The sequence below is a fragment of the Globicephala melas genome, chromosome 15 (genome assembly GCF_963455315.2).
Source record: "Globicephala melas chromosome 15, mGloMel1.2, whole genome shotgun sequence".
Lineage (NCBI taxonomy): Eukaryota > Metazoa > Chordata > Mammalia > Artiodactyla > Delphinidae > Globicephala > Globicephala melas.
This window is the reverse complement of record NC_083328.1, coordinates 66,356,897-66,369,563: the sequence shown is the minus strand read 5'-3', so window position 1 is coordinate 66,369,563 and position 12,667 is coordinate 66,356,897. Positions and strand designations below refer to the sequence as shown.

The window sequence follows — 12,667 nt, the reverse complement described above, 5'->3', positions numbered from 1 at the left end:
GGGAGAGGGGGCAGTCTGTGACCCTGTAAGTCTGGGCAGTAGGAAAGTAGCCCCCTGTCCCCTTGCAATCTGGTCCAGCTAATCTGAGTGCTGCAAACCTGTTTCTATTGACCAGCCTTGCCCTGATTTAAATTTCAAACAGCCCACAGTTTTATTCTCTCCTCACCACCCCTGAGAACTAACCATTATGGATTTTACAGGCCTCGGAGCCCTCGGCTCACACACTCGATTTGCACAATCTTTGCATAAGGAAAAAGGCAGTCGATGCAAACTGAATTAATTGTAATTGACCATAATATGCTTACAGAAATGCCAAGGAGTTTTCATTAGTAGATAAGCCCCAAAGTTATCTGCCGATGATTTACATCGGCACGAACACGCTGCATGGCCACAGTTAATTACGAGACCTGCCACGGAAGGTGCTTCATCAAACCCCGGCAGAGGCCTTCCGAGGGCCAGTGACACCTCCAGGGACCGACACATCTTGACTCGCTTCCTGCAAAGGGCTTTGAAGTCACTGCCTGGGAAGGCAAAGCCAAGCCAGCGCCGTCGGGCTCAGGCTGGACCCTCTTTGATGCCCCAGCCTCGGTGTCCTGCTGTCTCTTCCCTTGGAGCTGCCAGTCCCTCCCACCCCATCCCACAGCCTCAGTCCTCTTCCATCAAGTCATCATTGAACTTGTGTCTTGGTTCACATAATAGACCTCCATTCATTTATTCTTTTTTCAACAAATATTTCCTATGTGTTTCCTCTGTGATTGTCTCCATACTAAACTGGGAATGCCACAGATATGGGCCCACTGCACAGAGCTGAAAACTCAGTGATAGGCTGAAAGAGTGAAAAAGCATGAGTGCCAACAGGTGATAATGCGATGAGAATAAAGAAGAGGGTAGGGCTTCCCTGGTAGTGCAGTGGTTGAGAGTCCGCCTGCCGATGCAGGGGACACGGGTTCGTGCTCTGGTCTGGGAAGATCCCACATGCCGCGGAGCGGCTGGGCCCGTGAGCCATGGCCGCTGAGCCTGCGCGTCTGGAGCCTGTGCTCCGCAACAGGAGAGGCCACAACAGTGAGAGGCCCGCGTACCGCAAAAAAAAAAAAAAAAAAAAAAAAAGAAGAGGGTAATAGGAAAGAAATCAGGAAAATCAGGGCATTTTCTCAGAGGAAGTAATATCTAAGCTGAGACCTGAAGCATGAGAAGGCATCATCCAGGTGAGGTGTTAAGAGTATTCCAGGTAGAGGAAGTAGCATGGGCAAAGGACTTGAGGCAGGAAAGCAGCTGGCAACTCTTGAAGGCTCATGAGGCTGGAATATCCCAAGGGAGGAAGAGAATGAAGGAAGGTGAGGCAGGACAGCAGTCGGAGGCCAGAACAAGGACTTTTGACACCAGGCTGACAAGGACCTTGAATTTAATTCCAAAAGTATTGGGAGCCATGAAAGAGATTAAAGTGAGTCTATTTGAGTTGATTCAGGAATTTTCTTAAAAAATCACTCTGGCTATTAGGAGTGGCAGAAAAATGGATTCTTGAAGAACAAAATGGAATCAGGGAGACCGGTTAGAAGAGGCTACTATTAGAGTCATCCAGTCAAGAGGTGAAGGTGTCTGGTGGCACGTCGGGATGGAGACAAGCAGGGAGGGTATAGAGGCCTCTGTCTTCTTGGGGCCCTGTGGCTGAGTGCCTTTCTCTGCCCAATACCTCTAAAACTCAGGGCTCAACCTTGATCTCAGTAGCCTCTGTCCTGGAGTCCACAGCCTCATTCCTGCATCCCAGAAGAATCCAGTATTTCTGACACTGACAATGACTATTTCCTGCCTGAATTCTCTAGAACAGTGCTACCCAATAGAAATAGAATGTGAGCCACATATGTAACTTTAAGTCTTCTAGTACGCCTTATGTTGGGTTGCACCACGCAGGCCTGCAAGGCCCAGCTTCAAGACCGAAGAAAGAGCTCAGAGTCAGCAATAATGGTTTAATGGATGGGGGAGCTTACTCACGTGAAGCAAGATCCTGGAGTGATATTCCAGGGTGTTCCCAGTTACAGGGGGAACTGGGGAATTGACATCAGGTTGGCTCATTGGTTACCAGCGAAACTAGCACAGGGGCAAGCCCTTCACAACCACTATAATAAGCTATCATGGTGAAGATGTTCTGATCTAAAGGTTAGAACAGTCACGAGCTGGGGCCTGGAGCAAACATGTAGGAAGGTCAGTCATGTGAGTAGGGTGTAGGGGAAGCAGGCATTGGTCAAGCAGGGGATGTGCAGAGAGTAAGAGAACAGCCATCTTGGGTGGCCTGATCATACACCTTAAAAACGTAAAATATAAACAGGTGAAATTTTAATAGTATTTTATGTCACCCTGTATATCCAATAGTGTCATGTCAAGGTATAATCAATATGAAAATTATTAATGAGATATTTTACCTTTTTTCATGCCAAGTCTTCAAATTCCAGTGTACATTTCTGCTTCGAGCACACCTCATCTGGACTAGCCATATTTCAAACATTCAATAGTCACCTGTGTTTACTGGCATCCTTACTATATACTGCAGTTCTGAATCTGCTCATGTGAACTCCTTGCCATCCTCTGCCCACATTTTAGAAAGTACATACATTTACCAAGGACCCAAGGACCCATTTTAAGACTAGATTGACAGGTCATGTAATGCCCAGAACCATGAATATCAGATCTTCTGATGACTAGAACACAATTTTACCAGGCCCTTTGATAAAAGACCACATCATCACATGGTTATGTGATATCTGGGCCACATGACTTCCAAGGCTTCTGTTTAGGAGCTTTACCCCAGGCTGAAATTCCTCTAACATTTGCAATCTGGTTTATAAATCCAGTGCAAGGTTTGTCTTTTGGAAGGGATGAGGAGCTCTGTCAAAGGGCCAACTTCCCTTAGGCTTCCCTGGTGGCGCAGTGGTTGAGAGTCCACCTGCCGATGCAGGGGATGCCGGTTCGGGCTGGGCCCGTGAGCCATGGCCGCTGAGCCTGCACGTCCGGAGTCTGTGCTCCGCAAAGGAAAAGGCCATAACAGTGAGAGGCCCGCATACCGCAAAAAAAAAAAAAAAAAAAAAAAAAAAGGACAACTTCTCAATAGCATTTTATCAGTAAGCAAACTGGGAGGGTGTGCTGAAGTCCTGAGAGAGATGACAGGCAGGCTGGCACGTGAGGGCTGACCCAGAAGTCCTCTGTGAAGTAGGTCACGGTCAGAGATAGGCATTGTGCTTCAGCAGCACCTGTGATATGGATGACGATTATGAGAATCATCATCATAATAACACTTATTATCTCATTTAATTCTTTTAACCCCCTTAAAGTTGGGTACTATTATTTCCTCTGTTTTACATGTAATGAAACCGAAGCTAAGAAAAGTTCACTGACTTGCCCAAGGTCACATAACTAATGGGTGAAGGATCTGGAATGTGAGTCCCCATTCTACTTGTAGCCACTGTGCTACCCTGCCTCCTATAAAAACCACCACCAAGGCTGCCCCTTCCACTTCCACGACCAAGCTGTGGAGCTCCCTGGGAGCCAGACACTGTGCTATAAGCTTCACACGCAGTCACTCACTGAACCCTCCAAACAAACCTCAGAGGTGTGTATTATTATGACATCCTTCTTGGAGATAAGGAAACTCGAACTCAGATGAGTTAAATAATTTGCCAAAGGCCAACAGTGAGCAAAAGGAAGAGGCAGTTTCAAGCCAGCCTCTGGAATCTGCACTCTCTCCCACTTAGGGACAACGGCTACTGGTGGTGGTGACATAAAACCACTACCACTGCTGCTGCTACAACCATTACCACCACGCACACTGGTGAGCAACTGGTGGTGTGCCCGGGCCTGTGGGTGGTTTGTGTCTATTACTTCTAATCTTTGCAATATCCCAGTGCAATCGTTTTCATTATTAACATTATGTCGTGTAGCAGGAAACTGAAGATTAAAAGGTTACTGGTCTTTCCCAAGGTCACACAGCTGCTAAGCGGTGGAGCTAAGACCGGAGTCAAGATCTGCCTGTCTGACCAGTTGTGCACTAGAGCTGACTCGTATTGGTTTGGAAGAGTTAATTGTTAAATTATTAGGAATTTTGCAGACCAGTTGTTAAACACGGCCATTATTAAAAATTAAATGTTATACACTTACAATTATATAAATTATATTCACAAAAGATAATAAATACTCAAAAGTCATAAATTCCTAATTATTTTATTACTATTACATTGGTATAATATATATAATATGTATATATATTGTACTATTGTCTATTGTCTATGTTTTTAGGGTTATTTACATCTATTGTGTCTGTATGGTGAGGTGACCATTATAATGGTATGTGGTTGTCCATGTCTTTCCAGTTCCTCATTTAATGACATTAATTGCCAGCTTTAAATTGGCCACAATGAAAGCACTTACCCCATATAAGTAGTAAACATTACAATTTGGGACTTGGTTTTTTGAAGAACAAGTTGTTAAATATTTACCAGTCCACCACTATATGGGACCCACATCTTCCCACCATATCTTGCAGTCTTCCAAATCTTAATGTTCCTGCTAATGATCAGTGGTCCTCCAGCCTCCATCCCTCTGAGAACATGAGACTCCACCTCAGAGGATACAGGGGCGTCCCTCACGTGGCCCTGGCCTTCACAAGGAATGGAGAGATGTCAATCTCGGAAGTGCTTGCCAAGCAATGCCTGCTTTGGAGAGTCCTTTCTCCTCCATCCGTTTCTCCTGCATCCTTTTCTCCTGCATCTGCTCTCCAAGCTGGAGTCTACATTTAAAGATGTTCAAGTTTTTCCCACCTTTCTGGAGAGGAGGACAGAGATCATCTCCAAAATAGTCTGTCGATTCAAGGCAATGCCAATCAAAATCCAAAAGGAAAATTTTCCCAGCAAATGGAATATAATCAGCCACAAAAAGGATAAATAGGAAAATATATTATGACTTGAATATATGCTTGTGACCTATTTTGTAGGGAGGGGAATGGTAGAGCAAAAGTAGAATTTAGAGTATGCTCACATTTTAATTTATAATATATAAACACATTTATACATGCATATATACCATATGATTTATGTATTATATTTTATATGTGTAGTGTATGTAGATATTTACTGTATGTTATATACATATATTTGTGTGTGTGTGAGAGAGAGAGATAATACATTGGAAAAATAAAATTGCTGGTAGTTGGATCTCTAAGCAGTGGCACTATCATTGATTTTTTAAAAGTCTTTCTCATATTTTGGGGAGAGGGGGAAGGGATTAAGATTGTGCATTGCCATAATGCTGGGATGTGTCAGACTGACCTGGGTTCACATCTCATTTCTATCCTTCTGAGCTGCATGATTGCAGGCAAATCACTAAACCTCTCTGACGCTAAGTTTTCTTGGCTGTAAAATAGAGACTATACTAGTACAAGCCTCATAAAGACATTATAAGTGTTAAAAGAGATTACACACTTAGTAAAGAGCAAATGCTTGGTGAGTATGAACTCTGATGAGGAAAAGGAAGAGGAGGAAAACTGCACAGATGGATAAATATACAAGCTATTGAAACTCGGTTTAGTACCAAATTTCCCCCACGAAGAATCCAATTTCTTGGGAATATGCTGTGACCTTTAGTTGGCTTTATATGGGAAAGAAAGAGTGGAGAGCAGACACAAGAGGCTGTTTTGTGTTTCCCTAAAATAAATTCAGTACCAAAAAGAATGACAGAGTGATAAGTGTGAAACAGAGTCTACCTGTCTCTACCTTCCTCGCTCTGTTTCCTCCTTCTTCCCATGTCTGGAGCCAGGAAGCCCTCAGAGGTGTCTGCCCCACGTTGCCCCAAAACTGGAACTCTTTAGCTCCAGTGGCCAGTGCAGCTCTCCTGTAGAGCTGCAAATCCACAGGAAGGCAGAAATCCATACTGAACATACTGTAAGCCCATTTCCCCAGACTAATAAAAGCTCAGATCAAGGCAAGGTAAGGAGGATTACAGAAAAGATTCAACCTTTTATCCTGCATCCTCTGCTAGGTAACATGTGCTGGACGTTTCTAACAACTGCAGTTAGCACCCTTTAACGTTGTAATAGAATTTAATTAAGCAAGCTCCATGCTGTGTGGTTCCTTAAAGCAGGACACAATGCAAGGAGCAGACTGGTGATAAGCTAGGAGAAATTGCTGGTCTTCTCTGCCTGGAAGCCATTTCTTAGAACCACAGACACCCAAGTGGTGGGACTCAAGATGTCTGTGCCTGTGGACATATGGGAATATCTTCATTTCAACACCATCCCCTTCATTTCCACACACATACGGACTTTCACTCTTACGACACGCTCTCCACGCTTCTAAATGCTCACATATGCAAAGACAAGTACATCAGCATAAGCGTGGACTCATACACATATGTGTATATACACCCCAGTATATACAGGGACCCACAAGAATGCATGTACAATCACATGCACCCACACTACCCTCATTTTTTCAACAGCACCATCCATCACTTTGTCCCAAGCCAGAAACTGGAAAGATATTTGCAGCACTCCTTCTTATTCCCCACTTCCAACCTATCATCAAGTTCAGATGACTCTACCTCCTTTATAATCTTTGAGTTACTTCCCATTATTTTCTTGCCAATAGCCAACACCCTGATCCAAATCCAGGTCACCATCATTTCTCTCCTGGATGACTGAGTCTCCAAATATGAACAGAACAACTAGGCATGGTATGCAGGAATAAGAGGAAATATCAAAGGCAGATTCATGGGGCCAGGTAAAGAACCAGACCAGGGGACAATTTTAAGAAATAGGGAAACTGAAGCCAATAAAAAATAGAGCTTGGAGAAGCTGATGTGAAAGACAAGGAGGAAAAAGGCCAGAAATATGTTTTAATAGAAACCAAGGGAAGAGAATTTTCCTAAGAAAGAACAACCAAATGCAACGTATCGCAGGAGGTAAAATAAGAGCTCATTGAAAATTGATCTATAAATTTGACCACAAGGAAACCAATGATGATCTTGACAAGAGCAGTTTAAGAGGGACGTTGAAAAATATTCAGAGGTGATTGGAGGTGGAAAAGTCAGGTGAGTGAATATAGACTATTTTTCAAATAGGTGGCTTTGTAATGACATTAAACCATGAAGAGGAAGAGAGAGAGGAAGTACTGGGTAAAAGGGGACGGGGTAATCATTGATTGCTCTGTATTCCCATTATCTGCACACTTTTCCATAGGGAACTGCTCTCCCAGAATTCCAACAATGAGATCCAGATAAGACAGCCAACATGAGCCCTCAGAGTGCCCCATTCCCTTGACCACTGTGATTGGTTCAAGGATAAACTTATGACCCAAGCTGAACCAAATAGAATTCTTCCTCAGATTTTTTATTATTCAAACTTGATGGCGATGGCCCATTTTCCTTGTTGATCATAAGCTACAGGAATTTGGTCTGGCATGACCTACAGACAGGTTTTCATCACGTGGAAAAAACTGACCTGAAAGAATAACTCTAACATGAAGACACGAGTAGAGATGAAAATGAAATAGTGGTCACATCTCAGAGTTCAGTTGTCCATGAAGCCAGCTCACTTCTGCCTCTTCCATAATTTGTTTATGTCATATAATGTTTCCTTTTTTCCCTCTGCTAGTTTTAGTTGGGTTTCTGTCCCTTGCAACCCAAAGAATGTAAAACTGAAGGTCATTCATTCCATTGATGAAAGCAATTTCCTTCAATTCTTTTGGATGAGCATATGGTCGACTGAAAGATGGCCATCAGTAGAGGGAGAAAGAATGAAAGAACACAATATTATTGATGGAAGGAGGTCTTCGAGGCAACACATACAGGTAAAACTAGAGGGATTCACCTCGAACATTCAGTTGGCGGGGGTAGGATTGTTTATGTAAATTGTGGGGCCCAGTGCAAAAGGAAACTGTTGGGTCCTTTGTTCAAAACTTATAAAGAATTTCAAGATGGTGATAGCAGAACGTTAAACCAAACAAGGAGAGAAATCTGAGTGTATGTGACAGCACAGGTCACTGCCCATGGAGCCAATTCCTCTGAGATGTAAGGTCAGGAGGGACAGATGGCATGTGACAGGAACATTTAAGGGTGACAGTAATAAATTGAGATGGAGACACTATTTCCCCAAAGGAGAGATAGACTGATCTGCTGTGAAAGAAAGGGTTGGGTATGAGAGGGTGCAGAAGGAAGGTAAAAAGAAAGGTAAATGGACACAGAAATATGAAACACACATTCCCTGAAAATGTGCAAACTCCCCACGAGGATGATGTAGCAGTGATGAGCTGGAGCACCTTTGAGAGCCAGGCAGAGTTTGATTATACACCACGGCATGCCCGTCAGCTGCCAGCCTCCCTACACAACCATTATTTGCTTATTTCAGGACTACCTGGCTGTTCTCTAAAATCAAAGCTTTACTAATAACCATATTTAGCGTTGAACAAGCGCTTGGTATTTCCCGAGGACTTCACAAGCATTAATTAGTTAATAATTCAATGTAGTTGAAGAAAAGGCATAAATTGCACATCTGCAAGAACCAGGTGCCTTTCTTGTTTGTGATGTAGGGAAAGGATCCTTACACCAGGTAACAGGGTTCTGTGAGTCCTGGAATTTTATGCAGTGTATGAGTGTGTGTGTTTGTGTGTCTGTCTTTCTGTGTGTGTATATGATTGTATGCATGTATGTATGTACACACATGTGTGAGTGTATATGCATGTGCGTGTGAGTACATGCACATGCATGTGTGTGAAAATACCTTCATTGGGTCCTCATAGAAACATCTGGGCCAAAAAGAGTTAATGATCATAGCATTGAAGAAGGAACTTAAGATACAGACTCAGAAAACTTGGGTTAGGACACAGGTTCAGCCACCTACTGGTTATCCAAACTTGTACATATCAACTTCCCTCTTAGTGCCGGCGTTTCCTCATCTATAACATGGAAAGAATATCTTTCTCTCATGGTGTGAAGATTAAATAAAAGTCCTACCACAAAGTCAGAATTGATCAGTGTCTCAACTCTATCTTGCATTTTCTCATTCATTTCATAGCTGGACAGCAAAGACAGTCTAAAACAACAAATTTGCTCAGCTATATGTTAGGAGAAAGAGGAGGAAGATGTAAGAAAAACTGCAGATATGGAAGAATATGAAGGGAGTGAATTGTTGGAAACAGATGAGTCTACTCTCGGTGCAAGGAAAATAGTAGAAATTTGAGAGCTAAGGCTGAGGTTGCTAGTTTGCAAACCAGAACTTACGACCTTTACGTCACTTATGATAAGTATTACCAGATCCCACAACTATGGTTGTGAACCATGATGAGCCATGGCAGCCTTTATCAGTTGAGTACATGTGTGAAGTCAAGTTCATTTGAAGAAAACAGTGACCATTTAAATCACTGTTATCTCCCACCACCGCCTATGTGTTCAGTTCCCCCAGGCAGGCATGCCTAATGATGAAGAAAACCATAGACTGTTGCAGAAGGAAGGGTGTTCGTAAGTATCTTCTAATTTTCTTGAAATGTGTTCGAACCATCATTCCAACAATAAACTATAACTACACTAGACATTAGACAATGAAACAAGTAGAGCATGGAAGCTATCCTAATTATTGGTTCTGATTTTTAAAGAATTTACCCATACACATGACCATTGGTCATATTCACCAATATGTACAATTTCCCTAATAAAGGGACTTACATGTTTATGTATTTAATTTTTCAAATGTCCCATTACAAAAAAAAAAAAGTGTGTGTCCCTAAGAGGACCTTACACACAGTTCCTGCTTTGTGTTTCTTGCCTCAATACAGAGATTCTTCCATTTCACTTGCTATTAAGGAAATCTTGTATCTTTAACACAGTCTGCTGCTGTCTTTCTGATAATCACTATCTTCATGTAAATCCTTCATAGAATCTTTTAGTTTGATTGATACATTCAGAGGCTTGACCACAAGGTAAGGGAGAAAGCCAGACTTCAAGTTGAGATCTGCAGTCCAGTGTTCTTTCCTGGACACCATTCAGGTTTCATTATTGGCTTAAAGCAAAATGTACTGAAAAGATCCTGAAATAGGAATGGCTGGGCATAGAGACAGTGTATCCCAGCCTCTGTCTTCACCATCCCCCTCTGCCTCCAAATGACTGAACTCACCAGCTCTGAGAGCTGAAAACAGACAGACCATCTCTGGGTGGGAGTGATTCAACCCTCTCACACCATGGATTTTAAGAAGTAAAGAGACCTGAGAAAGACTCACCCTACAGAATCACCCTGACATTGGGGTAGAAGGTTGATAATAGTTATCGATGACTAACAGTGAATAGATCAGCTAAGAAGACAAAATTCTGGATTTGGAATTAGGCACAAACTTGAATATTTATTTAGAGAAAGAAAATAAATCACAATAAACTACATTTTTTTTAAAGTGACAGATAACACTAACATTACAAAATCCTGGAAAATAACACAATATTTGTATTAATCAGCACACAGATGCAACACTGTAATAGTTCTTACCTTTGGTTTGCTGCGTATTCTTTGATCTCCTTTTCACATGACAATGAGCATGTAATGTTTTCTATGGAGAGAAAAGAAAGTGAACTCCGAATTTCTAAATTATTTTCAACCTGGCATGGTAGAGCGAAGCTGGTTTGTTTTTTTGTTTGTTTGTTTGTTTATTTTCCAGCTTCACCAATTCATTATTGGAAATGCCACCAAAATGTTTACAATTGTTGTGCAAATTTGAGAATTCTTCTATCAAGTTTATTTTCTATGTGAGCTATGAAATTTTAGGGAACTTCAAATGTTTTCTTGTACAACAAGTAAAGAGCTATTTGGATGGGCAACATTCATGATGCAGGGCTTTGGGAAAACCCCATGCAAATAAGAGGCCCTGAAGTTAACTTTTACTAGCTTCTCAGTAAATTCATAGCTGATTGCCTTACAAGGTCCCTCCTTGATGGTCCTTGGGCACCTCTTCCAACTCATTGCCTATCACATCTCCCTTTGTTCAGTCTTCTCTAGCTGCTCAACCTTCGTGTTTTCACCTAATGTTCATGCTTTACTCCCATTGCCAGACCTTTGCACAGGCTGTGCCTTCTGCCTGGAGTTCCCTTCCTACTACATAGTTCTTCATTTCACTAAGTCCTTCAGATCCTCCTTTAGTCTCCGTCACCATTTACTTCTGAATTCACCATTCTGCCTTCCCTCCCTTTATCAAATCCCCTACCATAAGCTTACTTAACACAATGCACCTCTCTCTCGAAACACCAGACACAAGTTTACATGTTGTTCTAGGATTAATTCATCTCTCTGTCTCCCAAGAGAGCTCCAGGAGGCGGGGTGGGGCGACCACATCTGCTTTTGTTCCTGCATCATATTCCCAGTGCCTACTACACAGTATGGATCATAGTGGGAGTTTAATAAATATATACTGATTACATATGGATAAGTAAGGGAGAAGAGACATAAACTGAAATTGATCAGTAATCTCCCTCTCCCTGTGAGAAAAAAAAAAATCTAGAAAACAAACTTTGGTTTCCCTTTGGCTTCACTTCACCTGAGTCAACTGCCTGTTGGTGGATCTCAGATATCTAGCCAGCCTCTATGAAAATATCTTCATCCTAAAACATGCCTTTTGCACTTTGAGAAACCACAGATAAATACCAGAGAAAATCAAAAGTTGAGGTCTGGGGTGAAAAGAAATATAGATGAAATGTTTAATAAAATATTTCAGGAGAGGATACAGATGTAGAGTAGCTTTGAGGAAAAGTTGAGGTTGGGCAGCTGTGTTTTCCAAAAAGATCAAATATCCCTTGTCCTACCTTCAGATGCTGGCCCAAACTCCACACCAGAGCATGGCTTGTGGATGGGTCTTGGCCTGTCTACATGGTAGGAACACTGGCTCCTGAAAAGGTCTCTCCCTCTGGTCTTTTAATCCACATTTCCACTGTTAGAGGTAACGTTCTTGTACTTCTAAGAGTTTTTGACCCTGCCTTCTCCAGTTCCATGCAACTCCCTGCACCGGGGCCCAGCCGTTTCTGATTCAGCCCCTCTCAGTCCCTGAGCAATGCTGATAAGAGGGACTCTTAGCCCACCAATGGGTGGGATCTGAAATTATATATGCTTCCCGTAGATTTTAAATTACACGAGACCCAGATATCTACATGCCTTTTAGCTAGTTCTTTCTTCTAATGAAGACTGGGTAGTGGGTTTCAAATTACATGCCAACTTTGTTGCTTGTCAGGGGTACTTGAGAAAGATTCCAAGTTGAGCAGGCTCCAAATCGTGTTTGATTAGCAATGTCTGCTCTGATCAAGGGAAAGGATGGTAATAGCATGCATACCGCATATTTGGTTTCCCTGTCCTAACCCCTAACATTTGGTCCAAGCCTTATGACTGGGTTTTAGCCCAACTTTAACTTAAGTTTCTCCAGAAGCTGAACATCTGCCCTGAATCCAATTGACATGCTATAATATAATATTTCACAAGTGCTGCCCTGACCCAGTTTTGAAGTCATGGCTAAAACCTCTCAATTTCCCTTCATGGGTAGTTTGCTAAGCCTCTACACCAACCATGTCCCTTATTGGGGTCCTGTTCTCCAGGGCCAGGTACCCAACAACTAGCTAGGGGCAGCCCCTAAACCCAGTAATTATTCAACTTATCCAGTCTCCA

The 12,667-nt window shown here is 42.4% G+C and overlaps 1 pseudogene; it reads left to right on the top strand.

Annotated features, from left to right (window-relative positions):
- The window catches only part of LOC115839183 (ubiquitin-like-conjugating enzyme ATG3 pseudogene), a 187,495-nt pseudogene extending 177,875 nt beyond the window's left edge, over nt 1-9,620 (top strand).
- Nucleotides 9,621-12,667: the final 3,047 nt, after the last annotated feature.